Source organism: Moschus berezovskii, chromosome 13, assembly GCF_049115385.1.
Source record: "Moschus berezovskii isolate FMDL1 chromosome 13, NW_MosBer_1.0, whole genome shotgun sequence".
In the NCBI taxonomy this organism is placed as follows: Eukaryota; Metazoa; Chordata; class Mammalia; order Artiodactyla; family Moschidae; genus Moschus; species Moschus berezovskii.
Genome location: NC_142472.1, coordinates 55,880,624 through 55,908,617, shown reverse-complemented (window position 1 = coordinate 55,908,617; position 27,994 = coordinate 55,880,624). Strand labels below are relative to the sequence as shown.

At 39.0% G+C, this 27,994-nt stretch overlaps 1 protein-coding gene across 1 annotated transcript in view; it reads left to right on the top strand.

Moving 5' to 3' along the window:
• UBL3 (ubiquitin like 3) overlaps positions 1–27,994 on the top strand; it is a 46,698-nt gene that overhangs the window by 6,212 nt on the left and 12,492 nt on the right. The window lies entirely within an intron of this gene.

The following is a 27,994-nucleotide window of genomic DNA, read 5'->3' as shown; positions in this document are numbered from 1 at the left end:
AGAGTCCACTTGCAACGCAGGAGACCCACGTTCACTCCCTGGCTTGGGAAGATCCTCTGGAGAAGGAAATGGCAACCCACTCCAGTGTTCTTGCCTGGAGAATTCCATGGACAGAGGAGCCTGGTGGGCTAAAGTCCATGGGATCGAAAAGAGTAGGACACGACTCAGCAGCTAGTAACACACTTTTCTTACTGCTTAAATTCAAGGGAATTTTCTTTAAACTTGTTGGAACTTTGAGTCCTCTTGTATATATATCATACAATAGAATTTTTTTCCTATAAACTTACTACTTTGAATTCAAAGACTACTGCTGCTGCTGCTAAGTCGCTTCAGTAGTGTCTGACTCTGTGCGACCCCATAGAGGGAAACCCACCAGGCTTCTTGCCTGGGACTCTCCAGGTAAGAACACTTGGAGTGGTTGCATTATATATGTGACAGACACATAGGTTGATTTAGTGCTTTCAGGGTATTTTGTTTTTGTCTCCCTACTAGTATCTGCTTATGTATGATGCAGATTCTCTGTTGATTGATTACAGTCTGGCAGCATTTTTTTATGGTCTAAATAAAATATATACATGGGCAGCCTTCTATAACTAGGTTTGGAAAAGAAAATGTTCTTTCTGTTGAGGAAAATTGTCTTAAGTTAGGCATTATATCGTGTTTATGAACATAAATTAACATGTCAATTCATTATGTCTGGACAAAATGCTCTCAAGACAGATGTTTGATTTTGTTTACTCTCTTATAAAATTAGTGTTTTGCTGTAGAAATGCTCCTGCTTTTTTCATTTAGTCATATATCATTAACAGCTATCCATACAAATAAGTATAGAACCATGTGTTAATTTTGAACTGATTCTGATAGATGTACAAAAATTGTTTAGCTATTCCATATTCATAAAGCATTTAAAATCTCTTAAAAGCAATATTGTAATGCCTATCTTAGAGTATGTCTCTGTGCCTTATCTGATTATTTCCTTAGGATAAAATTCTTAGGAATGTAGTGGCTGTGTGTTTAGATATGTGTTAATAACTGGGGTGAGGTAGGGATACACATTTTACTAATCTTAAAGCATCCTTGATTTTCTGGATAAACCTAATTTTTCATTATGAATTATCTTCTTAATATGCTACAATATATTTCATTTACATTGTTTTCAGTTTTGTTCATGAAGAAGATTGACTAGTGATTTTTAATTTCTTGTAAAGTCTTTGACACATTTAGCTATCAAGGTTATTCTGACTTCATAAAATGACCTGAGAAATGTTTTTTATTCTCTGAGTTTGTGAAAATTGATTTTATTGCATCCATAAATGTTTGGAGAAGTTCACTGGTGAAAGAATTTGGAGTTTTCATGGGGGGGGGAGTGTGTTGGGGATTATTGATTCTGTTTCTTCAATTCCTGTCGACTATACATGTTTTCTATTACTTTTTTGTCAATTTTGACAAGTTTTGCTTTTCAAGGCATTTATCTATTTTTATCTAAATTTTCCAATGTGGTTTAAGATTTTTTTTTTGCAATATCTTTTTATTATCTTTTTGATGTTTGTAGTATCTGTAATGAAATGTGCTTTCAAAATCTGATTGTTGGTAATTTGTGCTGTTTTTGCTCTCTATTGACTTTCACAGAGTCATTTTTCAGATATTTTGTCTTGCAGGTCTTCTAGTAATAACTAGTTTTGTTTGCCTGGAAGTGTATTTATTTACCTTTATCTTTAAAGGATCTCTTCCTTTAGCACCTTTAAGTTATTTTATAATTTCTGGCTCCCACTGTTTTTATTACGTCAACTTGTGGTCTTACTATTTTTCCTTTGAAGTTAATGTGTTTTTCTGTTGAATGTAACGTGTTTGGGCTATTTTCAAGATTTTATCTTTGTCTTTCGTTTTTAGCAGTTTTACTATCATGTGCTTGTGCATAACTTTTATTGTATTCTTTATGCATGGAATTTGTAGAGCATTTTGAGTCTATGGCTTGCTATTTTTGTCATTTTGTGAATTTTCTAAGCTGGAATTCTTTTTTTTAATTTATTTTTTATTGAAATGTAGTTGAATTAAAATGTGTTAATGACTGCTTTGTAGCAGAGTGACTCAGTTATGGTGATACGTGTATAGACATTCTTTTTCATATTTTCCATTATGCTTTATCACAGAACACTGAATATAATTCCCTGTGCTATACAGTAGCAACTTGTTGTTTGTCCTTTCTATGTATACCAGTTTGCATCTGCTGATCTCTAACTCCCGATCCAAGCCTTTCCCACCCCTTTCCCCTTGACAGCCGCTAGTCTAGACTCTATGTGCTTGATTCTGTTTCTGCTTCATAGATGGGTTCATTTGTGGCATATCTTAGATTCCATATACTAATGGTATCAGTACGGTATTTGTCTTTTTTTTTCTGACTTCCTTCACTTAGTGTGAAAATCTCTAGTTGCATCCATGTTGCTGCAAATGGCATTATTTTGTTCTTTTTTGTGGCCCAGTAGTATTCAATTGTATATATATTCCATATCTTCTTTATCCATTCATCTGTTGATGGACATTTCTGTTGTTTCCATGTCTTGGCTATTGTGAAAAGTGCTGCTGTGAACATTCAGTTCACTTCAGTTCAGTCGCTCAGTCCGACTCTTTGTGACCCCATGGACTGCAGCATACCAGGCCTCCCTGTCCATCACCAACTCCTGGAGTTTACTCAAACTCATGTCCAATGAATCGGTGATGCCATCCAACCCTCTCATCCTCTGTCGTCTCCTTCTCCTCCTGCCTTCAGTCTTTCCCAGCATCAGGGTCTTTTCAGATGAGTCAGTTTTTCACATCAGGTGGCCAAAGTATTGGAGTTTCAGCTTCAGCATCAGTCCTTCCAATGAATATTCAGGACTGATTTCCTTTAGGGTGGACTGATTGGACCTCCCTGCAGTCGAAGAGACTCTCAAGAGTCTTCTCCAACACCACAGCTCAAAAGCATCAATTCTTCGGTGCTCAGCTTTCTTTATAGTCCAACTCTCACATCCATACATGACCACTGGAAAAACCATAGCTTTGACTAGACAGACTTTTGTTGGCAAAGTAATGTCTCTGCTTTTTAATAAGCTGTCTAGGTTGGTCATAACTTTTCTTCTAAGGAGCAAGCATCTTTTAATTTCATAGCTGCAGTCACTATCTGCAGTGATTTTGGAGCCCAGGTCTGTCACTGTTTCCCCATCTATTTGCCATGAAGTGATGGGACCAGATGCCATTATCTTAGTTTTCTGACTGTTGAGTTTGAAGCCAACTTTTTCACTCTGCTCTTTCACTTTCATCAGGAGGCTCTTTAGTTCTTCACTTTCTTCCATAAGGGTGGTGTCATCTGCATATCTGAGGTTATTGGTATTTCTCCTGGCAATCTTGATTCCAGCTTGTGGTTCATCCTGTCCAGCATTTCTCATGATGTACTCTGCATATAAGTTAAATAAGCAGGGTGACAATAAACAGCCTTGATGTAGCCCTTTCCCAATTTGGAACCAGTTTGTTGTTCCATGTCTAGTTCTAACTGTTGCTTCTTGACCCGCGTACAGATTTCACAGGAGGCAGGTAAGGTGGTATGGTATTCCCATCTCTTGAAGAATTTTCCAGTTTGTTGTGATCCACACAGTCAAAGGCTTTGGCATAGTTTCAATAAAGCTATGAACATAGGGGTACATACATCTTTTTGAATTAGAGTTTTGTCCAGACATATACCCAGAAGTGGGATTGCTGGATTGTATGGTAATTCTGTTTTTAGCTTTTTGAGAAATTTCAATAATGTTTTCCACAGTGGCTACACCAGCTTACACTCCCACCAACTTACACTCCCACCAACAGTGTAGGAGGGTTCATTTTTCTCCACATCCTCTCCGTAAGCTGGGGTTCTTCAAGTACTGTTTCTATTCAGTTCTTTCCTTCTGGGACTACAAATGCATGTGTGTTAGGTCATTTCAGTTTTCATTCTTTTTTCCCCCTCTGTGTATCTGTTTGGATATTTTTGCTGAAATGTCTTCAAGTTCACTTATCTTCTCTGTCCAGTATCCAGTTATACCCAAATATTAAGCTCTTAATTTCAGTTTTTGTATTTTCAGTCCTAAAACTTATACAGATTCAAATTCTCACGCTTTACCTATTTTTCTTGAGTATGTAAACATTGTTGCAGTGTTTCTGTCTGATAACTGTGATACTATCCCCATCACCCATGAGCCCATTTCTGTTGTCTAGCTTTTGATCATTTGATCCTTTTTCCCAATATGCCTGGTAATGTTTTAATAACATTGTGATGAAACATTATAGTGGGTCTGAATGATGTTATCTTTCTTCAGATAAAAAAATATTAATATTCTCTGGCAGGTAGTTAAACATTGATCACTTTGATTCATTAGTGATTAATAAGAAATAAGCCTGAATTCAGGGTAATCAGGAAATTCAAATAGCCTTCTAACACATAGCTCTTCTGAGGTCTCATTTAAAAGTTTGAAGTGTTTACCAAGATGCTTCTTCCTTGACAAGCCCTGAATTTTAAATATGATGAGACTGATGAAAGCTCTTAGCTGTTTTAGCCTCTTTGCAACATGTTTTTGAGGAGCTTTTCTGCATTTCAGTCCATGTTGTTTATGATTCTGCATGTTCCTGAGCAGGATGTTGGGCTCGTTCTTTGCAGTTCACTTTATCTGGGATCCTCAATCCTGGCTCCTCTGGTGTAGCACAGAAGTCCAGTTTCTGCCTTCCCAGCCTGGCGGGACTGCCACAGGCTCCCGGCTCCTGTTCTGCCTGGCCGGGATGCCCTGTACTGGTAACTGGCAGATGCCTCAAGGGGAAAACAGGGGCCGTCCGTGTGTTTCCCTTCTGTCCAAACGTGATGTCCTGGTTCTCTTGGTGATTTTCTGTGTGCCTTCAGGTAGCTCAGTTTGTTTGGTATCTTATGTCACTTTTGTAGTTGCTTTCAGTGAGGAATTTGGTCTGATATTGCTCTTCCTCATGGCTTGACCTAATTGCCCTTTCTGTGTGTGCTTTAGTTCCCCTCCCTCCCTTTTGGCTCTAGGATTACCAAGGTTTTTTTTTCCCCTCTCTCTCTTCTATCCTGATAGTAGCTATGAGTAGCTAAAATTAATTCAGTACTTAACTGTGTTACTTACCATGGCACCATCAGCCAGGCAGTTGCTTAAGTCAGACATCTAGGAGTCATCTCTGATCTCTCCCTTTCCCTCATCCCCCAAATTCAATCCATCTCAAACTGCGTCTGGAATCCATCAACTCCTTCTCTTCTTCATGCCACCACCGCATTGCAAGTACCATCGCTGTCTCCTGGACATGGCATTAGTCTTCGAACTAATTATTCTGCTTCTGTTTACATTCGTCTGTGATACACTTTCCAAAAATAGCTTAAGTGATTTTTGTGAGACATAAATTGGATCATCTTTCCTTCTGGAAAAAAAAAACAACAGAAAACTTCAGCAGCTTTCCATTGAAGAATAAATTCCCATAGAATAAAATCACAGATCCTTACAGTGGCCTTTGGAGTCCTGCATCATCTGGCTCTTGCCTGTCTCTCTAATCTTATCTCCTTTAACTTCCTATGCTTCAGTTATCCTGGGTCCTCTCAGACAGGTCACAGGCTCTTTTCCACACCTGAGCTGAGCCTGACATCCTCCTCAGTGTCCTTCTGTACCCTACCTCTGTGGGCAGTGCCGTCTTGCTTCCTGTCCTCAGAGGTACTCTTGCTGCTCACATCTAAAATTGAATTCCCTCATCCCTCGATTTCTGACCCAGAACCCCATGGGCTCCCTCTGTAGCGCTTGTCACACTTGGTAATTCATTAGTTTGTCTTTAGATTTGTTTTAATTGTCGTCAGTTCTGTTAGGGTAGGTATATCTCTTTCATTGGCCACTGTGGCCAGTAAGTATGATGGGTGATGCCTTTTATATAGTAGGTTTTTCATAAGTAATTGTAGGCTTAAGTAGTAATTATATTGTAAGCAGTGTGCTAAGCTAATGACTTGAAACAGATTTAATCCTAAAAAAAAAAAAAAAAAAACTCTCAGAACAAGCTTACCAGGTAGGTAGGTGCTTGTGTTAGCTGCATTTTATTGATGAGGAAGGTGAGAATTAATGATATTTTGTCACTTTCCCGAAGCCAGCCAGCTAGGTGGGCCCGTTTTGTGTTCTTGGATATTTTTGCATTTTTAACTTTTCACCATTTTTTACCATTTTAATGTTACATCATCTTCATTATATCTTAAAGCTAATGACTATGATTATACTTATATTCTGGCATTTCAACTTTAGCTTCTTGCATTTGCTTAACATTTAAAATTAATCAAAATTTCAGAAATGAAATTAGAAATTTGTAATGGAAGTTGAAGAAGTATTAATAAAATTTAAATACTTGAAGTTGTGGATTTGCAGTGTAGCTACCAAGTATTATGAGTGATTTTTCAAGCCATAAAATCTCTCTCATTATTTTGTGACTAAATAGAAAGCCTGTGTTACTATTAAATGCATATATTTTATATATATAAAAACATATATTTGAAGGAAATGGTGTTTGAGCCTTTTGTACTTAATGGACTGTTATATAGATTTTTACCTTTAGCACTCAATATAATCAATATAATTTCCATGTTAGCTGTCACTTTACTTCCATACTTATTTGTCTATGGGTAATAATCCTGCTCTGTTTATTTCTTTTTGTTATTCAGTTAATCAGCAAGTATTTACTGAGCATGTGCTTATGCCAGGCACAGTTTTAGGCTCTGGTGTACAGCAGTGAGTGAAGCTTAAAGTAGTAGGGAGATAGACATTAAACACAATAAGTAAGTAAAGTACATAGTGTGTGAGGTGGTGGTATTTTTTTCTCCAGGAAAGAATAAGGGAGAGGGTTTGGAGAGTGCTAAGGGAGAGTTGCTGTGTTGCCCAGTTTTACACAGGGTGATCAGGGGAGACCGTTGGGAAGGGGTCTGAGGGAATTGCGGGCCATCTAGTGTCTTGGAGGATCACATGCCAGGCAGGAGGAACATGTCCTTGTTTGATTTCTTTGTTCCTTTTCAGTTTCTCTCACTGTCGGTCCTTCCCTTAAATTTTTGTATTTCTCATAGTTTTTGTTCCCTGCCCCTCCGTGTCATCTGCGTGATCAGTATCTTCCTCACTAATTTGTACAGCAAACATTTATCGCCTGCCGGTGTGCCAGATAGACCCTGTCAGTTAGCCAGTTAGTTTTTTCTGATGTCAGCACACACACACAGTGTCTTTTGAATGAATTTCCTGTTCTTTATCTCCACTGCCTCCAGCCAGGTTTTCATCCAGATATTATCCCCCTTTATCTACTTCTATTTATCTGCCTTTCACCCTTTCCCCAGGTTTGTCTTTTGAAAACACTGATCTCATTACAGAGATCTCATCATTTAGCTCTTCTACTTAATTATGGTTGGCCAGTCCATGCCCAGCTCCTTAAGTGGTGGCATTAAGGCTCTTGGCAGCTGGGCTCCCATCCAGCCTCATCTGCTACAGTTGCCCGCTGTGTGTGCCCTGTGTGGGGCTATAATGAACCCTCTGCTGGCCCACAGACCCTCAGTCAATGTTCCTGCTTCTCTCATCCTTGCTTAGCCTGCCCTTTCTGCTTTGGGGCACCTCCCTCCTCCCTTCTTGCTTTATTTGCACTGAAGACTTGTGCTTCATGGCAGTATTAATTCCTTGGTAATGTCTTAACCACTTGGTCAGGTGCTTGGTCATTCTAAGTATAGCACGTGCTAGGAGGTCCAAACCAAAGGGACAGTGGAGGCACAGCTGTTTCCCTAGGAAGGACCAAGGGGAAAAAGAGTGGCAGCACGGCCTTTTCCTTCCAGGGTTGCCAGCAAGTTGAAGCACCAAGTCCAGAGGGACAGAGCTAACACACGTCCTGTTCAGGTTTCAGCATCTCTGGTTCCAGTGAGCCCAGAATTGCTAGGCAGTGATGAGTCTCAGCGTTACCTGTTGTACCATCATAACAGCGGGGGAACAAGGTCCAGTCCGCAGGAGACTAAGGTGAATGGATTGCAGTTCCAGCTGACTAGTGTGGAATTCCGAGAGCTGGGCCTGTCAATCAGTCCTCCTCTCATCCACATTATCACCTCTCTTCTAGCACTTGTAAATATTTTTGTTTTGTCCACTAGACTGTGTACTCTCTGAGGGCAGAGAGAAGCCTTATCTTCCTCATCTCTCGATGCCCCTGTTCCTATAATAGCTCTGCGCCTGTTGTATAGAGAATACCAGGTGAGCTAGCACTGCAGCTTTGTCCAGTAGCACGTTCTGCAGTGATGGTAATATTCTGTATCTGTGCTGTCCAGTAGAGTAGCCACTGGCTGCACGTGGCTGTTGAGCACTTGGAAAGTGTGTGTGACTGAAGAATGGAATTTTAAATTTTATTTAATGAATTTAAATATGAATAGTTACAGGTGGTATTGGACAGTGTGGTTATATAGTTTATATAATTGTTTCTCTCAAGTGCAGTTATACAGCTTACATAATTATTTCTCTCACTGGACCAAGAGCTCTGTAAATTTTTTTTGGCTTGTATTTCGGATGGCCCCGAACTGCTCAGCTTTTGGTTTTACTTTTTGTTAATTTTTGTTCTCTCACTGTCAGTGTTTGTTGCTACTGTCATTGTGTACACTGTCATCAACTTTCTTTTAACTTTTTGGATTTTAGTCTACATGACATAGAAAGACATGTAATCAAGCTAATAGAATTCTTTTAGAAAGAGCAAATGGTATAGGGGTCTGGAAGTCATCTTTGACCTTTACTAATGTGGAATAAGAAGTAAGAATGTGGAATAGCCTTCAGGAAAGGAGAGAGAAGGCTAAAAATATAAATTAGTGTGGGCATTAAATTGAAGAAAAAGTACCTATGACATTACATGAATTCATGAAGAGATGAGAGAGCAGCCCAAAAGTATAGTGCCTCTAGTTACAGGTAGGATAATTTTTTAAATGAGAAATAGAACGGAGTTATGGTGAAAAAATGTTTATTTTAAAGTTTGACTGTCAGGAAAGCCATCCAAGGAGAAACCCAGGCAAGAGTTGCGGTGGGCAACAGCAGAGATTGCAGGGGAGATTGGATAAGGACCAATTAAAGTCCTTTTTGTGTAATTTGGTAACGGTTGCATGGATCTTAACTCATTGTCAGATATTTTACTATAGTCAAAACATTGTTTTCGTTATAATTCATAGAGTTTTCTTCCATATTGAAGTGCTAGACATCGAATTCAGAATGTCCACTTTTTTTGAAGTCACTGCAGTTTTTCAGTTTCTGTGTCCATATCTACCTTTTCTCAAACTTTTCTGTCAAAATATTTTGCTTTGCTATTATATATAATCTGGGCAAGTGTTGATAATACTTGCTTTCTGCTCTGAAGTTGATCCTTTTTAATCCTGCCCAGGTGAGCCTCTCTTACCTGGTGGGAGGGTTGTTGGTTCAGTAGCAGCCACTGAGTTTGTGCTTTGATGCAGGGTTTACTAAGAGGTGTTTTGTGTTTAACCCTTCACACCCAGAGAAAGATAGGTTTACTAAGAGCCTGAGACATCTAGCCTCTCCGTGGTTCTGTCAGACTCCCAGCTGGCCGAGGAAGCAGGCAGACAGCTCTCAGACTTCCCAGAGCCCTGCCTGCCTCACTCCTGTGGGATTTAGGACAGACTGCCAATGAAAACAGAAAACTGGGAAAACATTCTCCCTAAATATCTTTATTCTGAAGTGGAGATGGTCTCATTCTTAGGTTATTTATACTGCAGAGTGCAGATGTAAGCTTATTATTATATTTTTATTTTCACAAGTCATATCTGAAATCTCAAGTAGAACCACTGGCTGTACACTGAAGTCTTCCTGGAATAGTTCAAGTGGCCATCGCAGTCTTCCGTGAACTCCCTGCACACATACACATACACCACGTGGTCTTTATCCATTCCTCTGGTGATAGACTTGCAGGTCATTTCCGTGTCTTGGCTATTGTGAATAGTGCTGCTGGGAACACTGGAGTGTACGTTTTTGCTTTTTAAAATGCGGTCGTCATCTTTGGGGATTCTGTGGAGTCTAATATGGGGCACCAATGACTAGAAACACTTTGCTAATTTTAATTCAGTGATTCCCCTAAAGTGAAAGCAAAACAAAAATTCATTTAAATCAGAGTACTTTATTTCAGTAGAATCAAAGGAGGAGGAGTTTGAGCTTATTGAATAATATTTGAGATTTGTAGGAATGCTTAATGTCTTTCTGATCTTACAAAAGGTCTCAACTGTTTGTTTTTGTTTTTTTTTAAGCTTTTCCCTTCTCCAGCTAGTACTTTGCTTTATCCTGTTTCTAGGTTTGGAAATATATACATAAAGATAATAACACACATATATATATATACACACATATATTTTTATGATTTTTTTAAAGAACCTTATACTTTAAATTTTATTTACTCTCCAGTCATCTGTCAAAAATAAATAAAATGAGTCTCTAACTGTACTTTACAAATTTTCAAGTACAAATAACTTTACAAAATGTACACTTTTTTTTTTGCTCTTCAGAATTCACATTTGTGTAAGATTATTGACTTACTGAGTTCGGGCTCTGCTAGTTTATAAGCTATTTTGTCTGCCACATGTATTTCACCAAGATCATGTATTCCAGTGATGGTATTAATTATATCAAAATTAAGAACATCAACACTATTTCTCAACAGTCCTAAATGAGATCAGATTTCTAGTTCTAGATCTTCTAATTTAAGTAATTTAATAAAACTGTAGAGGACCAATTGCAATCACCTGGCAACTATTTATAAAACATTCTTAATTTCATTTAAATTCCTTGAGAGCCACTGTTAATGATTCTGTTTTGGGGATTTATGTACAGTAAATTCATAACATGTATTTCTTTACAAAATCAGTACACAATACTAATATAAACTGAAAGTAAGTTTGAAGAAAGTCATAGTTTTTATTATGGCCTTGTATTAGAGAAATACAGAGCAACTAAAAGTTTTTTATCGGCATACTAAACTTTGCTATCTGTGGAATACATATTCAATGAATAAAAGATACACAAGAGAAAATGGTAGAAAATCCAACCAAAGAAATTAGCATGATCTTTTTGGAAAGGATTGAATCTCCCAGTTCAAGGTAAAATTTAATATCTGCAAAGCAATAGTAACACCATCTCTTACTTCGTTTTAAGAGTTTTAAAGTTGGACCTTGGAGAAGGAATTGGCAACCCACTCCAGTATTCTCTCCTGGGAAATCCCATGGACAGAGGGACCTGGTAGACTACAGTCAGTGGAGTCGCAAAGAGTCAGACATGACTGAGCGACTGAACAGCAAAGTTAGACCTACCAAGAAACTTTGGCAGAATAGCTTCCTAAGCAATTTGTTTAGTTTACCCAAGAACCATGACTACTGTGAAATGACATAGTATAGTTATAAATAATAAACACAAGTTCAGTCCTGATTTGTGTTACAGTTTTGTACCTCAGTGGTATTTTATTTTTCTCTGATGAACTTAGTGTAATAAATCAGATACTACAAATAATAGGTTTTTTAAAAACGCACAAGTAACATCAGGTGTATTGGAACATTGCTTAGATTTCAGTCTTACTAACACAGTCCTTTTGGAGCCTAGCTTGATTAGCCTTGTGTCGTTTCTGTTGTTTTCAATGTAAATACAGTTTCCTAGTATTCATTGTCCAAGCGGGCCCCATCCCAGGTGCTTCACACACATTCATTCAGCAGAATTTCCCTACAATGCTGTGAGCTAGGAATTATTATTATCCCCATTTTACAAATAAGGAGACTGAAACATGACAAATTAAGCAATATCTTGGTGACTGGTGGAACCAGGGTTCAGATCCAGGTATTCTGTTTTCAGAGCCTGCTGTGGGTGTAACATCTCTAGAATTCTGGGAAAGTGAAAGTCGCTCAGTCATGTCCGACTCTTTGCAACCCCATGAACTATACAGTTCCAGGTCAGAATACTGGAATAGGTAGCCTTTCCCTTCTCCAGGGGATCTTCCCAACCCAGGGATCAAACCCAGGTCTCCTGCATTGCAGGCAGATTCTTTACCAGCTGAACCACAAGGGAAGCCCAAGAATACTGGAGTGGGTAGTAGCCTTTCCCTTCTTGAGGGGATCTTCCCAACCCAGGAATCGAACCAGGGTCTTCTGCATTGCAGGCAGATTCTTTACCACTGAGCTATCAGGGAATTCTGGAAAGGTATACTGTATTCTTCAGCATTACTGTGTGTATTAGAAATGAGCCAGTTCATTTTGTGTACACACAAAAAGGTAGCATTTATTTAACAAGTAATAGCAAGCCAGGTAAAGGGGTCATCTTTAATGTCTTTATTATGCAGTTGAGTTTATTGTTTATATCATGGTTGTAACCTAGCATGTTGATTTGGACAGTGTCATATCTGATTCTTTAGATTGAAAGAACGAAGACTGGAAGATAACTCAAGGAAAAAACAACTTGAATTTAATCTTTTTTAATTTCTAATACCATTTCAGATATAGGAACCATGAATGTAAAATAAACTCTAAGACTGCAAGGAATCTGGGAGTAGTCTAAACATAAAATTCGTTCTCTCTTACTATAAAAAAGTCTGAGGACCTCAGTGAGGTTCTGCCTATCTCCAGTACATCTTTTCTGCAGGGTCACTAATATACCACTCACTATCTTCATTAGAGAAGCTTCTTTCTGGAAAAGAAAATACTGAGTGTTGGGGGTACCGTAGTTAGGAGGCATTGTTCAGCGTATCCAAACAACATAAATCATTCTGTTAAGCTTTGTAGAATCTTCCACATTTCTAAGTGGTTGACATTTTATCCTCGCAGTTGTCTGTAGAAGATACTAGTGGGGAAAAGGGATTATTACCCTTGATTTATTCCCTGTGATGGAGATCTCTGCTCTTTTAGTCAACCTTTAACATTAGTGAGTGTTGTTCATTAATTCTTTGTGGGAGGGTGGTCCTTAGATTCTTTCTAGATTCTCTCCAAATTGCTAATCAGATTTGTTTCTAACTTTCCTCACTCCAGTGTTCTTGGGCTTCCCTGGTGGCTCAGACAGTAAAGAATCCACCTGCAATGTGGGAGATCTGGGTTTGATCCCTGGGTTGGGAAGATCCCCTGGAGAAGGGAACAGCTACTCACTCCAGTCTTCTGACCTGGAGAATTCCGTGGACAGAGGAGCCTGGCAGGCTACAGTCCGTGAGGTCCCAAAGAGTTGGACATGACTAAACGACTTTCACTTTGAAACACTACAGTTATCTTTCTGGTGGAAAGAAGAGCACATTTTGTTTTATTTTGAAAAACTGCTCAGAAGAAAGAAATTGATATAATTTGCAATGGCCTGTTAGTTTAATTAATTCATTATTATAAATAAACTGATTATCTAGGATGGATTGGACAAAGTATATAGCTGCTTTATTAAGTATTCTAACTATCTGATTAGGTAGGTTAAGTATATAGCTGCTTTATTAAGTATTCTAACTATCTGATTAGGTAGGTTAACTTCTTCCAGATTTGTAAAAGTACTGTTATAACATCCTTCTTAGTTCATAGGTTTGGTAGAATATTTTATTCCATGGTGGCTGCATTTCTTGTTAACTCTATAACTGTTATTCCAAGACTTCTGATACAGATGGCAACAAAACACCTTACTTGGCCTTTCTCTTATGTCTTATGCTATGATAGTTTCTCATTTTCTGTCCCAAAGTTAAATGACCAGCTTTACAGTTTGACTCAACTTCTTTAGATTACAATGTAAGAGTCCCTTAGGTGGGATTTTGTAAATAATTATTTTAAGTTTTATGAAAAATTACAGACAGAAGTGGAGAGATAAGTATAATAAACCCCCGTGTATCCATATTCCAATTTCAACAGTTATTAACTCATGGGCAGTCATGTTTACTTGCTCTTCCTGAATGATTTTGAAACAGATCATATTACGTATGACATTTGATATGTGTGAATGAAATATACATGATAATGACTTTTTAAAAAACAACCACAATAATCATTACAGCTTCAAAATTAGCAATAATTACCTAACATTATCAACCTTACAGGTACAGAGCATATAAAGACAAATACGCCACTTTTAGTTTTGAACTGAAGGTGCTGAAAAATTTAACGTTTCAAAGGCTGTTTAACATTAAAATGGTTTTTTTTGTCTTATGAACATTGAGACCTGAAGAAGTCATAGTGTAGCAACTTTCTTTTCTAATCGTGCTGTAGACAATATTCTTAGCATTCTTAGCTTTTCTCTTACCTCTAAAAAGAGGTAGAAAATGTTCTGACTTTGCTGTCACAATACACAAACTTAAACATTGACCACAGATTTTGAGCATAATTGCACTTATACAGATTATGTGACATAAGAACGTTTTCAGTAAATAACAATCTTTGAAATCTAAGAAAATTTCCTAAAGATGTAAAAATAGTTCTTGGACAGAGAAATGTATTTCAGGTGATTGATTGGAGTTAATGTGGGAAATCGTTAGGTGGTTATCTTCCTTTTTTTATTGCAAGGAAAAGGAAGAAAGTTGTGCTTGTACCTCTGGTCAGTGACCTAAACGGTTTGTTCTCTTTTTTCCTTTGCTCTGTAATAGGCTAGTCGTTGTTTAAATAATTGATGTTAAGTGTCTCTGAATTCCTGTGGTTCACAGATACTATTAACTTTCTCTTCCTGACTGAAGAGGCTGTATAGGATAGAATCTTTTTTCCTTTGTCTAAATTTAGGCTTCATCATGAATTAGAAAGTTTGTGAGTGTATCTGGACTGGAGGTAAAGTATGGCTATTTTCTTGTTTTTTAGTTTTGTTTTGCTGCTGCCGCCGCCTTTTGTTTTTTCACTCCTTTATGCAGTTAAGGGTGAATGGAGAGCTAAAAATCAACATTTGCAAACAGTTCAAGCTAGAAGTTATTTTTCTATAATCCTTGAACTGAATAAAAGCAGAAGTTTAAAAACTCTGAATCCACGTTTCACTGGCATCCCTGGCTTACAGAGAAGGCGTTTGGTTACCATTCACCCAGCTACCTGATCTTATCTCAAAACCCTGACCTAGTTCTAGATCTGAGTAGGGATTGGCCCCATGTGCAAGTTTATCCGTAGCTGTGGATTTGCACTTGAAATATCCCTTTTAACAAACTTGATGATCTCCTGTTGGTTGGAGATGTTTTTTCTCCTATGATTACTTTCTGCTTGTAGAGTTGGATCACAGGTTAACATTAAAATATCAAAAACCTCTGGAAACCCTGTCCTTTCTAATACATTTAAGCAGTTTCGTTTATGTTCCTCCCTTGAGAGAGCCAGTCTCTAATTACCATTACTGAAATCGTCCTTCTCAACACGCTTCCCCACCCCCAAGGGTGGGGAGGGGACTGAAATCGCAAGAGCAAGCCTGAACTACTTAAATCAGAGTTTTAAAAATTCAGAGTTTCTGCTGCCTCTACAAATCTGTCAAACAGGAGATAGAATAAAACAGGAACTGAAATTTATTGTAATTTATACTTTTATTCTTAACATTATAGCATACCGAGCTGTTTCAGTCAGTTCAGTCACTCAGTCATGTCCGACTCTTTGCGACCCCATGAATCACAGCACGCCAGGCCTCTCTGTCCATCACCAACTCCCAGAGTTCACTCAAACTCATGTCCATCGAGTCGGTGATGCCATCCAGCCATCTCATTCTCTATCGTCCCCGTCTCCTCCCACCCCCAATCCTTCCCAGCATCAGAGTCTTTTCCAGTGAGTCAACTCGTCGCATGAGGCGGTAGCCTTTCCCCACATTGTAGCCTTTCCCCACATTGACATTCAAACTCTAAACTAGAAAATGCTTTTGTTTTTTTATTCTAGAAAGAAACAGACAAATTGAATTTGTGTGTTCGCCTTCTGTGTCTGATTTTAAAAATTGAAGTGGTTTAGCATTTTGCACTGTAGCTAGGAATTGAACAGTCCTCAAAACAAAATGTCCAGGTATAAAGAGGATATAACATAGCAGCATTGCCATGGTGTTGCCTTTCTCTTGAGGATTGTTACATGTCTCTAAGATGGTTTCTGTCTGTATCTTGAATCAGGTTAGAACAGCATGGGATAGATAGCGCCTAATGTGCCTGAGTACATCATGAGGAATGCTGGGCTGGAAGAAGCACAAGCTGGAATCAAGATTGCTGGGAGAAATATCAGTAACCTCAGATATGCAGATGACACCACCCTTATGGCAGAAAGTGAAGAGGAACTCAAAGGCCTCTTGATGAAAGTGAAAGAGGAGAGAAAAGTTTGGCTTGAAGCTCAACATTCAGAAAACGAAGATCATGGCATCTAGTCCCATCACTTCATGGGAAATAGATGGGGAAACAGTGTCAGACTCGGGGCTCCAAAATCACTGCAGATGCTGATTGCAGCCAGGAATTTAAAAGACGCTTACTCCTTGGAAGGAAAATTATGACCAACCTAGATAGCATATTAAAAAGCAGAGACATTACTTTGCCAACCAAGGTCCGTCTAGTCAAGGCTATGGTTTTTCCTATGGTCATGTATGGATGTGAGAGTTGGCCTGTGAAGAAAGTTGATCGCCGAAGAGTTGATGCTTTTGAACTGTGGTGTTGGAGAAGACTCTTGAGAGTCCCTTGGACTGCAAGGAGATCCAACCAGTCCATTCTAAAGGAGATCAATCCTGGGTGTTCATTGGAAGGACTGATGCTAAAGCTGAAACTCCAATACTTTGGCCACCTCATGTGACGAGTTGACTCACTGGAAAAGAGTCTGATGCTGGGAGGGATTGGGGGTGGGAGGAGACAGGGACGACAGAGAATGAGATGGCTGGATGGCATCACCGACTCGATGGACATGAGTTTAAGTGAACACCGGGAGTTGGTGATGGACAGGGAGGCCTGGCATGCTGTGATTCATGGGGTCGCAAAGAGTCGGACACGACTGAGCGACTGAACTGAACTGAATGTGCCTGTCTGTATAGCGGTCTGTGCAGCAATAGATGCTGTCTCTATGTCAATCTCTGCTGTGTAGAGTTCAGCTAAGATCAAGAAAGTTACAATGAAGGCCTCCAAACAGCGAATTTTATAACCCAGTCGAGTTTGGTTATAAGATTTCCAGAGGTCAGCTTTGATGGCATAGTTGCTTTTATTTTAGACACAGTTTAAAACTGATTATATTAGCCTGTAGCAAGAGAGAAGCTGTCTGGATAGCCACCACAAGCAACTTCTGTGATAAAATCTCTTTACTGTTGGTTGGTTCTAAAAGTAAATTCCCTAAATTCAGTGATTATATTTCATAGTTAGTTTCTTCAATACCTTCAGTGCTTTAACTGAGGGAAAGAAGGAACTCTATACATAGTAACATAATAACAGTAACATTGACTAAATAATACTTAAATAATACTGATAAAATTGCAGTATACTTATGGAGTGTTTTTCATAAAGTTAACAAAATGCATTCATTCCTAGTGTTTTATTTAATAGATTTTTTCCTTTCTTTTTTAAATTTTTTGGCTGCATCATGTGACTTGTGGGATCTCAGTTCCCAACCAGCGATTGAACCCACAGCCATGAAAGTGAAAGCCTGGAATTCTAACCACTAGGCACCAGGGAACTCTAGATTATTTCTTCTAATTCAGAGAGTCTGCTGGCTTAAAAAAAAAAATCCTAAAAAGTGGCAGAATTCCTAGCAAGCATTCTGAAAGTCTAGGGGAAACGTCCCTGAGCATCTACCTAATAGATCCTAAAGGCATTGTTGTTTGATAAAGGGTATGTATAATGGCGCCCTGCAGAGACTGGTTATTTGATGTATATTGAAAAACGAAAAGCTTATCTCCATTAGACATGTATGGATCATGCAACTGTTCACAAGTTGGTCCCAGAAAATAAAGTTAAGAAAGGACTATATGGGTTTCCTGTATTGCCTTAAGAGAGTTTTTCAGACATCTTCTGCTGAGTACCTCTCTCTGTGGATTGGAATCATTTAATCAGCCTGTCAGTGATAAAGCCAGTTGTTTGCCCTGGTATGGAACTCATCTAGCAACTTAGATCTCTGTGCAATTCAGGAAGCACAACTTCTGAGAATTTCCACAAAATGCCAGTAATGTCGTCTGAATTTTTCTTTTGTGGTTCTGAGTTGAGAAGGTAGTACATATTTGGGGATTAAATAGTATTCAGAAAACTGAGAATAAAGTGAAGATGTTTTTAGCTTTGCAGTGGGTTAAATATATTCCTTCGTTTCTGGGCCTCCCAAATTTATTCAGGAAATTTCTAACTTGGGAAAGTAATTTTAGCATTAATATCCTTGATTCCTTTGATCCATGGCAGATTGGCAATTCATGATGATTTCTCAAAGTATATGCATTTATGGCTCTGTAGCGTCCAAATGAGAGGATCTCAGGAGTTTGAAGCAAGTGTATTTAAGAGGTGCTTCCCCTCATCCACTCTCCACCAGATGAACTCCCTTGACCTCTCTCAGTGTAGGATAGAGCCTCTTTCTGGGCTACTGTGCTCGGCCCTGTAAGTCTGTGTTGGTACTTTTTGGCTCTGTGTGCCTGGTGGATGACACAGGGTTTCTGCTGTAGTGCTGAGTTACCCTGGATTGACATTTCAGTTGCTGTCTTGTTTTGCTCTGGGTTGGGTCAGCTCGTGTAGTTTGGGAACTAATAGTAATATTTTTAAAATATTTATTTGCTCAACATTAATTAACAGAAGGAGATAGACTAATTTTTATACCATTTCCATATTGAAACAAATACAATTTTGTAAGGGTCAGTTTTCAAAAAGCAGGGTCAATTCTGTATAAAGAATTAGGCAAAACATTTCCCAGGTTTTGGGTGTTTTAATTCATAATTTTTCTAAAGCAAGAAAGAATTAGTCACTCAGTCTTGTCTGACTCTTTGCAACTCTGTGGACTGTAGCCTGCCAGGCTCCTCTGTCAGTGGGGTTTCGCAGGCAAGAGTACTGCAGTGGGTTGCCATTTCCATCTCCAGGGAATCTTCCCAACCTAGGGCTCAAACCCAGATTGGCTGCATTTGCAGGTGGATTCTTTACTACTGGGCCGCCTGGGACAGTCTTCCGTGTACCTCACTGGTCGGAACTAGATACATGGCCACTCCTAGTTGCAGTGAAGTTTGCTATAGTTCTGATGTCCTCTTGTGTTAAAGGTTGCTTCTTATACTCTTTGTGAGAAAGAAAAGAAATGAACATTGCTTGAATCTGTTAGCATTGTGTTTAACTGTTACGTCACTGCAGAAATTATTTAGTAGCATAAAAAAAGTGAGGGGTTTACATGCTTCCTGCAGCAAGAAATCTGGATGGTGACTGTTTAGGGTTAGTACAGTGGCCTGAGGCTGCTCTCAAGGGACCAGGCTTCTCCTGTCTCTCTGCTCTTCTCTCCTTAGCCTGTGGATTTCCGTCCAGTGGTCTAAAGGTAACTCCAGACATCACATTATGTTCCAGGTGGTGAAAAGATGGAAAGGCAAAAGGCTTTTCCTGAGCAGTGCTTTATTTGAGAAGGACCTTCCTCCCCAGGTACTGTAACCTCTGTCCCACTGACCTGGAGTTGTCAAGGGCCCAGGCATACATGGTGCTGGCGTTTTGAGTAGCCCTTTCAGGCCCTGATTGTAGAGGCTGGAAATTCATCCGTCTTAGGGGTGAGGGAAAACACAGCACCAGCGCAGGAGCCAGCCTTTCAGACAGAGGAGCTTTGTGTCCCTGTGTGTCCTTTGTGCAGCTCCTTTTCCTGTGTTGAGATTTCTCCTAGTTTGTATTATAAGCAATGTTAGTTCAAATAAGGTAAATCATGTTCTTTAATTGAATTTAAAAATATCTAATTCATATGTAGGAAACTCATTTTGATAGGAAAAAATGGCTGTATTTTCACTTAGTGGGAAATTAAGTAGTCATTAAATATTTACAAAGGTTGTGCACAGAATGGGCTGCATGCCCCGGAACTATTCTAGGTCATTAGTGATCTCTAGGTTATAAATCCAGAAAATGCTTTTCTGTCTTCGTCGTACTTGGCCTCTCAGCGGAACTTAAAATAGGAGAGCATCTGGTCTTCCCTTTACACACTTTCTTCTCTTGGTTTCCTTGACCCCACATACATAGCTTTTTTGTGCTGTCTCCTCTGCTACCCCCTCTCAGTTTCCTTTGCCAGCTCTCAATTTGCTTTGAAAGTGTTAGTTTTCTTCAGGGCTCAGTCTGGGCTCTCATCTTATCTCATCAGCCGCTCTATCTGTAGAGCAGTCAAGGTGATCTTCAGTGGAATTTGAATCATGAGCCTCGCTATTTAAATGGTTTCACAGTGAACACTCAAGAGGCGCCTCCCAGGTTGAGTGAGAGGATCCAGCCCCTGCGAGCTCTTCAGCCTCATTTGTGCCACCCTTCCTCAGTTGCTAGTCTGTCCCTGCACTTGTCAGGTTCTTCTTTTGTTCCTTGAAGTCTTCATACGCGCTGGTCCACTGCCTGGAGTGTCCTGCTGCCCACTCTTGGCATCTCTGGCTCCTGTTTTAGGTCCTCAGCAAGGCCTTCAGTGAAGCCCCCTGAAGCTCCCTGTTCCAGAGTTTTGGTTGTTTCATGGCACCTTCTCACAGGTGATCTTTTGTCCATTTGCTTCTTTTCATACCCAGTTTGTGCATAGTAGGTACTGATTATTATTATTATTTTGGCTGAATGTATGGTTAATATCCTGGAGAGGTTCTTAACATTATTTTGAGAAAAAGAAAGAAAAATTCTGTTGAGCCTGATCATACTGTGTAAAAAATATTAATAGTCCTATGGTGGGAATCTGTTTTATAAAATTAGCTTCTAATGGCAAAGGAAAATTTAAAAACTCCTCTAACTTGCAGTTTTACATCTAAATGGAACTGTAGAGATCACTGAATACAATCTCTTCCTCCCTAATCAGGGAACGTGGATAATAATATGCTATTTTATGTTTTTACAGAAAGTTTTAGAGTTTACACAGTACTTTCACATACTGTCTCATTTAAGGTTTAAAGTAGATTCTGAGTAGTTAGGCTCTTCTCTGTATGTAAGCCCTTGTCTAGGCACGTGACCTTGGGTAGGTGAGAAAATGAGGGTGGTGGAGTATCCAGAGACTTTACATAAATTTTGTGAACTCTGCAGTATGAAACATGTTGGTAGTAGTGGTGTTACAGCTAACAAACCTAGCTCCCAGAACGGTGAAGTGCTGCCACGGTGTCTGGGATGTCACAGCTGGTCAGTGGTCGGCCTGATAACCAGCCTCCAGCTGTGCAGTAAACTGGAGAAATCTCCCTCTTAACTCTGGCAAGATGTTTAACCTCAGTTAAGCCTCAGTTTGCTCATCTGTAAAATAAAGATACTATCTGCTTTATACAATAGTAGTTAGCACAGTTTCTGACACATGCTAAGTAGTCAGTAAATCTTTTTGTTGTCACCACCACCAGTAACATCAAGCATGACAAAAATGACCAGAATGGTAGTTTGATGAGTAGTTTGAGTCTTACAGAGTTTTGAATTCTTTGCTAAATTCTCATTTGAGAAGTAATTCACATATAATAGCAGTTTAAAGACTGAAAAGTGTGTGGAGCGATTGCAGACATTCAGAGGGCTTTGAAACTTTGGAATAAGGATTATTAGTAAACACTTAGACTGTCAGGTTACCTCTTCAGTGTTGCTATGGCTTCTTAGAGACAGCGTCCTGATCATGGTCTCTTTCTCTTCCTCTCTAATGGCCCCCTGATGATTTTATTGACGCACTTCAGGGAGCATGATTAGTTGGTTCAGTACTTGTAGCATGCCTTCATTAGGATGTTTAATACGTAATGCTGCTGCAGGTACCTAATCTGTAAAAAAAAAAAAACAAAACAAACTGGTTGATGGTGGGAGGAAGTAGAAGAAAGTAAAGACATAGAAGGAATCCAAAGAAAGAAAAGTGAAAGTCGCTCAGTTGTATCCAACTCTTTGCAACCTCATGGACTTATACAGTCCATGGAATTCTCCAGGCCAGAATACTGGAGTGGGTAACCTTTCCCTTCTCGAGGGGATCTTCCCAACCCAGGAATCGAACCCAGGTCTCCTACATTGCAGGCAGATTCTTTACCAGCTGAGCCACAAGGGAAGCCCAAGAACACTGGAGTCCTTCTCCCGAGGATCTTCAACCCAAGAATTGAACCAGGGTCTCCTGCAATCCATGTCTTTGTGATTTCTGCCCCCTTGAGGAGTTTACAGTCTAACTGAAGCCATCTGCTGCTATTACATTTACTTTCTGTATTGTAATGCTAAATGTTTTGATGCTGCTCGATTTATATTCAGTAACAACTTCAGTAACACACAGGTCTTGTGTTTTTCTAAATGAATAGCCTTGATGCATTCACCCCTAATGAGGAGCACTCCATGATTATGTTAATAAACGATAGACATTCTTAGCTCAGGTGGCATATCCTGCATGGATGCAGACTTTTGTGCTGTTTTACTGGCAGTTGTACTGAACATTATATACTGGTGTAGATGTATTTATCGTGTTTGCCTTTTTCATTTTCTGCTTGTTTTGTGGAGTTTCGCAGCAAAGTAATTTGCCACACTAATCCTAAGTAAAATCATTTATTGTGACTTTAAAATTTAATAAATAATAAGTAATAAAGCAATTATATTCAAGTAAGAATTCACGAGTGTTCCAGAGATGTCCAGTTATAAATGAGAACCTCAATGTCAGGAGCACATGAGGTCATGGCTCTCTGGGGCACCACTGAGTGACGGGATCCCTAGTCACAGGTCGACGCGAGCCGTCTGTGAGCTGAATAAGCTTGCGGATCCAGGCGGCCGGAGACAATCGCCGTCTTCATGGCTGCCCAGAATGAGTTCTTCTTGGACAGGAGAGCTGGCTGTCGCTTTTGAATAATCAGTTGACTGACAAACATATTGTAAAGAATAGGATGATTTTTTAAATGCCTTGTTCTTTTTTCCCTCTTCAGGGCAACTGTTTTTCTTTTATCACTGTGGTCTGTTGCAGGGCTTGTGTTCCCTGATAATTTTACTTGGAAACTTAAGCTAGAGGACTCTTTGATCTCTCCTTTACCTATTTTTCAGAGTAGATGTTTATACAGTTAAAAAATAAGAAATCCCATTGAGTTTTTACTGCTACAGATTTAATAGTTCATGTACATTAGAATCTACATCATTTTCATAATTTTAAGTGTTAAAAAGAAGGTAAAGATCCCATAGTTTTAACCATTTAGCAAATCTCAGTGTACCTTAGTTTATGAGTATATAATACAAGTAAATTCAGAGACAAGAATCCAGGTGTATTTTCTTAGAAGTTAAAATCTGTTTTCATGAATGCCTTACAACTTCTTCACAAATAGGACTGCTCCTTCATTCCAATAACAAAGTAGAAATGCTTTCTTGGCTTCTTCAGTTATATTTTGAAATTCTCCATCTGCTCTTTGTTTGAAAATGTAGTTTTATCACTTCATCCAGGGTGACTAGGTGCAGGAGAATTTTTTTATGCCATCCCCTCTCAAACATGTGAGCCTAGAGTGTGTGTGGCTTGGAGTGGGGCACTGAGCATTTCAGCCAGAAGGAGCAGCCTGGACACAGGCCTTGGGGCAGTGAACTTGGCGGCTTGGGGCACTGAAAGAAGGTCCATGTGACTGGGGCGTGGTGGGGGCAAAAGTGGTGGGGTGACAGGGTGATCATGGAGGCCTTGCTGAGGAGTTTGCCTGGGCCTCCAGTCATTTGAGCAGGGTGGCACACAGCGGGTATTGGTGGTGGTGGTGCCCTGGGTTCAGCTCTCAGCTTCCCGCTTGCTAACGTCTCTCCTGTCATTCCCAGGACTCTGAGATGTGGGTGGTAGCATCAAAGTCCTCTAGACTGAGTCCTAACTAGGTGCATGGGTAGTAGCAGTTTTACTTCTGGCCACTGTACATTACACTCCCTACCCTGGAATCTCCAACTCACAGGTTCTCCTTTCGTTTCTCTTTTATATTCATTTGGCAAATACTTGCTGAGCCGTTTGTAGCCACCCCCTCCTCCACAATCAGTTGTTTGTATGCCTCCTAACTTCCAGGGTATGAAATCTCCAGACGTTTCATGTCAAATATTTTGTAATCCGGCACCAAGCATAGTATCTGTTTCAGAAAATGTCTGAATAAATGAACAACTAAAAGAAAGTTTGTGAATATGTAATTATCATATCTAAGCACTGAGTTATTTGAATAATTTGTTTTTAATCAGTCCTGTGTACAAACATGAACATATTCATCCTTCATTCCATTTTTCTTTAACATGAAGTTAACAGAAATTCAAAACATTCTATTTAAGTCCATAGGTCTAGAAAAAAAAATACGCTTATCTATTTCCAGCCTCATACCTTAAGTCACTGATAGTTTATATTTTTCCTCTAGATCAAATTTTTTTTTTGATACAGGATTATTTTTTAAAAAGCACTATTCACCTTCAGATAAAAATAAAGGTAAGCAAAGACAAACATATAATACCATATACATTTTTAGGAAATCAAGCTCTTAATTTTTAAAAGTAATCTTTTTGAGATAATTATGGATTTACATGGGATAGTAAGAAATAATACAGGGAAATCCCATACACCCTTCACCTAGTTTTCCATAATGATAGCTAGCATCTTATAACTAGTTCAGTAGCCTCAGGGAATGGACACTGATAAAATCCACAGGCTTTATTCGGAGCTCTCCAATTTCGCCTGCCCTCATTAGTGTCTGTGCGTACGTAGTTCTGTGCAGATTCACAGGCCGCTTACCCAGCAGCACACGTTTCAGTTCCACCTGGAGGATCCCTATATGTCCCTTTATAGACACAGCCACTCTCTCTTCCTTCCCCTCTTCGTAGAACCCAGCCACCACTCCTCTCCATCTCTTACTTAGTAATTTCAAAAATATTGTATAAATGGAATCATACATACAACGTCATCTTTTGAATTGACTTTTTTAAAAAAACTCGATATAATCCCCTTGAGATAAATTGAGAACTTTTTTAAAGTGATTTGCAAAACGTTTAGCAAAAACAGGCAGGAATGAGCCCCACAAGGGCACAGGCAGAGGCCTCCCCTTTGTGCCCCGGGACTCACTCTGCTCCTCAGAGACTCTCAGAGAAGTCTCAGAGACTCTGCTCCTCAGAGACTCTCAGAGAAGTCAGGAGTTCCCCTTTTGATCAGTGCGTTGATCTCTTTGTGAAAAACAGTCATGTTTCTTTCAGAGGGCATGGTCCATCTCCATAATCTCCTGTTTTATTTCTAAAGGCTGTTCCAGTTAATCCCATCTTCCATTCCCCCTCTTTCTTTCCTCTTAATTTTTTTCCATCCTGACCTGCTCAAAACAAATTGTTGAGTGAATTAAGCTGTAGATAAGATTTCTCCAAATTGATATAATCCAACAAATAGGAATCACAATCAGTTTGACTGGAAATCTCAGAAAAAAAAAAAACAAAACAAAAACTTGAAATTACATGCATGAAAGAGCTTCTTTTGTTTCCATTGGCTTTACAGGAAATGATCATGGTAGTTCTGCTTTACTGATAGTCTTGTTTTGATTTGTTTTGCCTTCAGAGTAATTATAAAATATATATCATTCATTTGGATGGCCTAAGTGCCATCCCTTGGGTATGTTATTCCGTAATAAGAACTCCATCTCCTACCACGTCATTCAGAATCCTGATGAACAGTGTTGTCCTTAGATGAGTGTATATGCGAGTATATCACATTTTAAGCTGTAAATAAGGGTGCTGTTTGTAACCCACAGTTGATGTGTTGAGAATCCCAGTACCTCACAAGCAGAGATTCTTTTAAGGTATTTTGTAGATTGACTTACCCAGGCTTCAAAGAAGAAAAAAGGTCTTTCGTTAAAAAGTATTTACATAATTAATACTTAATCTTTCTAAAGAAACTAGCTCACATTTGTAGGAATTGCTATATGTTTACTGAGAGGAGCTGTAATTGACATTTAATCTGAATAAGCATGATGGATTCTACCTATACTGTGCTTGCTTAGTTGCTTAGTGGTATTCGACTCTTTGCGACCCCATGGACTGTAGCCTCCCAGGCTCCTCTGTCCATGGGAGTTTTCAGGCAAGATCACTGGAGTGGGTTGCCATTTTCTTCTCCAGGGGATCTTCAGACCTGCATCTCCTTTATCTCCTGCTTGCCCTCTTACCCGCTGAGGAAATCCTAACTATACTATAAGAACAGTTAACTGCTGACCAACCTATATAGCTAGATGTTTGGATGATTGCTTTAAGATTTACTCTACTATTTTTTTTTTCTCAATTTGTAGCTCAAAGCCACTTTCAAGCTGTACCATGAATTATAAACTTAATTTTTGTGGCCATCCAGGTAAAGTGTATAAAACAGACCAGTGTGAGTAAATTGAGAGTATATGTGTCAGACTGAAAAGTTCATGTCCACCTGTAAACATTTAAAACAAAAATTAAGTGTGTCAGACACATCTACAGGCCCAAAGTTTTCAACATTCTGATCATCTTGATAAACATAAATTTGTTAGACCGTTGATTTTGAAATGTGAAAGAGCTTATTAGTGTCAGTGATTGTATCAGGTTTAAAACAGGAAAAGCCAAAAACTTCACAGCATGAATGCAGTTAGCATTATGTATTTATGAGGTGGAGGTGTGTGTATTTTTTTTTTTGTTTAATACGTTGTGGATGTCTTTCCACATCAAATCATATAGGTCTGTATCTCATGTCATTTAATGATTGTAGGAAGCTTCCATGATAAGGATGCACTATCATTTATTTTTCCATTTTCTTGCTGATGGGTATTAGGGAAAATCTAAAGTATGTGTCAGTGTAACCTTTGCGGAAAATAATGGTTAAGTCCTCTTCTGTTTTCTTCGTTATTTTAAATTATTATAACTTGAATAAAAGCTCAGGAGAAATTAATTGTTAACTTAAAAGTTGATCCCAGGAAATAGTAGTTTCCTATCATTTATGTAACTCTTAGGAAGCCTGGATTTAATTATATTTCTTTCTGAGTGAAGCAGACACGTGGCTGACCCATTTTGAAGGGCATAATTTCTTGGGGCATTAATAGCCGAAGGGCCCTTCCACAGTAGTTTGAAGCTATTAAAAGATTCCTTTTAAGTTCAGAGCAAATAGATATTTACCCATATTCACACATGAAGAGACAGTGTTAAATAGTTATGTATGTGTGAGAACTAAAATTCACACTGTATTGTGTAGACGGTAGGCTCCTTGCTTTAGCAGTCACTCATCACTTATTTGTTGTGGGAAAGAAAGAAGGTGGTGCTTTCTTACAACTGAATCATTATTGTAAATTCTTCCTTGAATTTTATTCTAATGGAACTAACAGTTCCTGGATCAAATTACTTCTTTCCAACAGTATTGTTTCATCAGACCTCTTCCTGTATTAAGTTCTTTGGTATAATTTCATTTTAGTTGGGAAAGGCAGCAAAAAATTCTCACAGGTCATATCGAAAGGGCTTTTCACCTGAAGTGTAGACTTCTTTTTCTTTTATCTTTTGAAATACTTTAAAAATTGAGAGAATAGGGTACATAGCAGTTAGAAAACAGTTTCTAATATGGAACCCGATTCTACTCCATGTGCTGTGAATTCCAGTTGCATCCCGTTGAATGCAGAGTTGGGTGTGTATAGCATTTTCCTAGAGGAGGTATTTTATAATTATCAGCACGTTTTCAGTGGCGCTTTTGAGGTACTGGGAACAGCAGTGGCCATGGTGGTGGGAGATAGTGAATGAGTGACCTGGTATCTTGGTGGCGCACAGTAGATTCCAGTTTATTCACTGTAGACTTTGTCATCTTACAGATTTACTGTTTTTTTTTTTTAAACAATAATAAAAAGATGTTAGTAACTGAGGAGGAGAGCTTGAGTAACCTGGTGCTTTGGCAGTCTCTGTGCTCTGTGTGTAGAGAAACTGGGCTCTGGCTGTACCTTTCTTTTTTAGGAAGGTGTTATTTCCTCTCGTATAACAGAGGCTTTAC